Below are 3,960 nucleotides of genomic sequence, written 5' to 3'. Positions count from 1 at the left end.
ACAACACTTTCACCCAGTTCTCCTCTGAATCATTCAGATGTTCATTGGCAAACTTCAGACGGGCCTGTATATGTGCTTTCTTGAGAAGGGGGACCTTGCGGGCGCTGCAGGATTTCAGTCCTTCACGGCGTAGTGTGTTACCAATTGTTTTCTTGATGACTATGGTCCCCAGCTGCCTTGAGATCATTGACAAGATCCTCCCGTGTAGTTCTGGGCTGATTCCTCACCGTTCTCATGATCAATGCAACTCCACGAGGTGAGATCTTGCATGGAGCCCCAGGCCGAGGGAGATTGACAGTTCCTTTGTGTTTCTTCCATTTGCGATTAATCGCACCAACTGTTGTCACCTTCTCACCAAGCTGCTTGGCGATGGTCTTGTAGGCCATTCCAGCCTTGTGTAGGTCTACAATCTTGTCCCTGACATCCTTGGAGAGCTCTTTGGTCTTGGCCATGGTGGAGAGTTTGGAATCTGATCGATTGATTGCTTCTGTGGACAGGTGTCTTTTATACAGGTAACAAGCTGAGATTAGGAGCACTCCCTTTAATAGTGTGCTCCTAATCTCAGCTTGTTACCTGTATAAAAGACACCTGGGAGCCAGAAATCTTTCTGATTGAGAGGGGGTCAAATATTATTTCCCTCATTAAAATGCAAATCAATTTCTAACATTTTTGACATGCGTTTTTCTGGATTTTTTTGTTGTTATTCTGTCTCTCCCTGTTCAAATAAACCTACCATTAAAATTATAGACGGATCATTTCTTTGTCAGTGGGCAAACGTACAAAATCAGCAGGGGATCAAATACTTTTTTCCCTCACTGTATATACCCTCGTTCTTATTATTTTATTGTTACTATTTTTCCTTTAGTTTATTTAGCAATTTCTTCCTTACTTTTTAAAAACTCTGCATTGTTGGTTAAGGGCTCGTAAGTAAGCATTTCACAGTAAGGACTACTACACCTGTTGTATTCAGCACATGTGACAAGTAATTTTTTATTTTATTTTACTTTAATCCACAGATGAGGCAGCACTCTAAGAATAGTTTGTTTGTGAACCTGGTCTTCCTCCATTTCAGTTTGATAGATTACTTGCAGTAGAGGACCAGTACAATGAAAGCATTGTAAAGGTTCATACCACTCTGTGCCTCAGAACTATGTTTAAGCTAAAGACAATAATAGTTGTTACAGACCAGACCAAAGGACAGGCAAAGCAGTGGGCAGAACAGGCAGATTAGGGGCCTACTATAGACAGCCAGTGAAGGCATTGAGAGTCTACAGCGGATGTCTTTGGTCTATGATATTGATAGAGGAGTATACATTTACAGTGTCTGTCTATAGTGTAGGACAGCAGTAGTGGAGTATATACTTACAGTGGATGTTTATAGTGTAGGACAGTGGTAGTAGAATATATTTACAGTGTCTGTCTATAGTGTAGGACAGGGGTAGTATAATATATTTACAGTGTCTGTCTATAGTGTAGGACAGTGGTAGTAGAATATATTTACAGTGTCTGTCTATAGTGTAGGACAGTAGTAGTAGAAGACACTTACAGTGGATGTTTATGGTGTAGTTGTAGCTCCTTTCTGTTGTCAGGGCAGACTGGTTGACCACACACTGGACCTGCTGCTGATTGGCTGCTCTGGTTGGCACCCCGAGCAGGTGGCTGAGTACAGTGGTGGTTCCGTTGACATGCTGGGTGGAGTTGGTCACTGTCCTCAACAAACTGCTGAATGCACCCGTGTTCCACCTTACCTCCGCCTGTGGCTTGGCACCAGCAGCCACGCAGGTTGCTAAGACAACCTCATTCTCCCCAACAACAATAGGAACATCGACTGTCACACTCACCACTGGAGGAACTATGACAGAAAACAAACCAGCAAATTGAGAAATTAAAATATGCCACTAATTATAAATGTGGAACTATACATTCACAGCCCAGTGAATATGCTGTTAAGGGAGAGGGATGTTTCTGGAAAAGTGGTGTGTATATATTCCAAAGTTATTTAGCACTTGACCATTAGGGGAAATATATACTGAGACTTGATGCGCTCTCCTTGTCACAACTGCGGCATTAAGAGGATAGAGGTACATTTTTTGCCAGGCTACGGTAAATGTGTAGATGATATGCTCTTACTAAACTTGAATAATGACATTACACACAGTATTTCTACACACTCATAGTTCTTACCAAGCACAGTGAGAGGTATCTCTATATTGTATGCTCCACTGGGGAAAATACTGAAGATACATGTGAAGGTGCCTTCATCCAACAGTCTGACAGCTGTTATTCTAATAGATCCAAGGTTTTCTGATGGGTTCCCAATAAACTGGACTCTACCTTTCAATCCATTCAGTGCAATAAAGTTAGTAACCCCATTGGGAGAAATAAGCATAAAATTATGGTTCTGTTTTTCTTCCTGAGTACTTTTCTGCCATGTTATCTGTTCGAGGTCCTCGGTTGTCTCTATCAGTCTGCAGGATAAGTCCACATCCTCCCCCTGTACCACAGTCCTGCTTCCTCCAATCACCCGTGTACCTGGAAAGAAAACACTGGGTCAAAAAAACTATCAAAAAGATGCCTGTATATATCATAAAAAGGCAAAGGAATTCAATAAAATGGTGGGAGTATGTGTTTGGTGTGTGTTATTGCCTGCCTTGTGTCAATATAACAATTATAAACACAAAAAAAACATGAGGTCAATAGTATGAGATTTGATGACATCAATTGGAAACCTACTTTCTGTATCCCTCTGGATGATGAGTAGAATCACACAGCACAGCTTCCGTAACATGCTTTACTCTTCTCATTAGTCACTAGGGGAAATGTAATGATATAATTACATTTCAAGATTGGTGATTTGTAAAATAATAATAAGTTATGTTATTTATCAAATAAATGGCTATTTCATTTCATGGGGGCAATAGAACCTGAAATCAATAGTTATGATGTTAAATGTCCCAGAATGTAAAATGGTTATGCTGTTAAATGTCCCAGAATGTAAAATAGTTATGCTGTTAAATGTCCCAGAATGTAAAATAGTTATGCTGTTAAATGTCCCAGAATGTAAAATAGTTATGCTGTTAAATGTCCCAGAATGTAAAATAGTTATGCTGTTAAATGTCCCAGAATGTAATAGGCTACAATGTTTAAAGCACAGTAGTAACTCACTAGGCTTAGGGGCGGTGTGCACCCATGGCAGCCAATAACTTGTCATATAATTGAAATAAATTGTTACAAGCAGAACACAATTATACTATTAATTTGTTGTTGATTGCTATATTTAGTTTAGAATATATGTATTTTGGCACTGATAAGTGATTTATATCTGCATTTGTTTAACACCAGAACAGCCTGGCCTCGACAGAGCCCCCTTCGAGCCAATGACGAGTCTTATGTCAACATTCTTAATGGTCTAATAAATACATTTCATATATGCTACCGCAAAAAAATATATAATTTAGTTGTGTTTATGAAGATCTTAGATAACAGAATATGAAAGAAAATGTAGGCTCATGTCGAAGAACTGTCACGATCGTTGAGAGATGGGTCGGACCAAGGTGCAGCGTGAAAAGCGTACATGTTTATTACCTCAATAAACATACGACAAAACCAGAAACAACGTAACATGAAGTTCAAAGGCCTATACACATACAAGCCTAACAGGAACAAGATCCCACAACTAAGGTAGGCAACCAGGCTACTTAAGTATGATCCCCAATCAGAGACAACGAGCGACAGCTGTCTCTGATTGGGAATCACACCTGGCCAAACATAGAAAGATCAACCTAGATCTGCAACATACAGTGGGGAAAAAAAGTATTTAGTTAGCCACCAATTGTGCAAGTACTCCCACTTAAAAAGATGAGAGAGGCCTGTAATTTTAATCAAAGGTACACGTCAACTATAACAGACAAAATGAGGAAAATAAATCCAGAAAATCACATTGTAGGATTTTTTATGAAT

General features: G+C 39.6%; 1 long non-coding RNA gene across 1 annotated transcript; it reads right to left on the bottom strand.

Annotated features, from left to right (window-relative positions):
* Nucleotides 1-1,767: 1,767 nt before the first annotated feature.
* LOC311143703 lies at nucleotides 1,768-3,658 on the bottom strand. The gene is made up of 4 exons (XR_014614437.1): nucleotides 3,586-3,658; nucleotides 2,734-2,810; nucleotides 2,185-2,532; nucleotides 1,768-1,852 (listed from the first exon to the last, which is right to left on the bottom strand). It is a non-coding gene; the product is annotated as an uncharacterized lncRNA (long non-coding RNA).
* Between the last annotated feature and the right edge of the window lie 302 nt (nucleotides 3,659-3,960).

The sequence above is a fragment of the Coregonus lavaretus genome (assembly GCF_964263955.1).
Source record: "Coregonus lavaretus genome assembly, chromosome: 16".
NCBI classification, from domain to species: Eukaryota; Metazoa; Chordata; class Actinopteri; order Salmoniformes; family Salmonidae; genus Coregonus; species Coregonus lavaretus.
The sequence above is the reverse complement of the archived record's forward strand: the minus strand, read 5'-3'. Positions and strand labels throughout refer to the sequence as shown.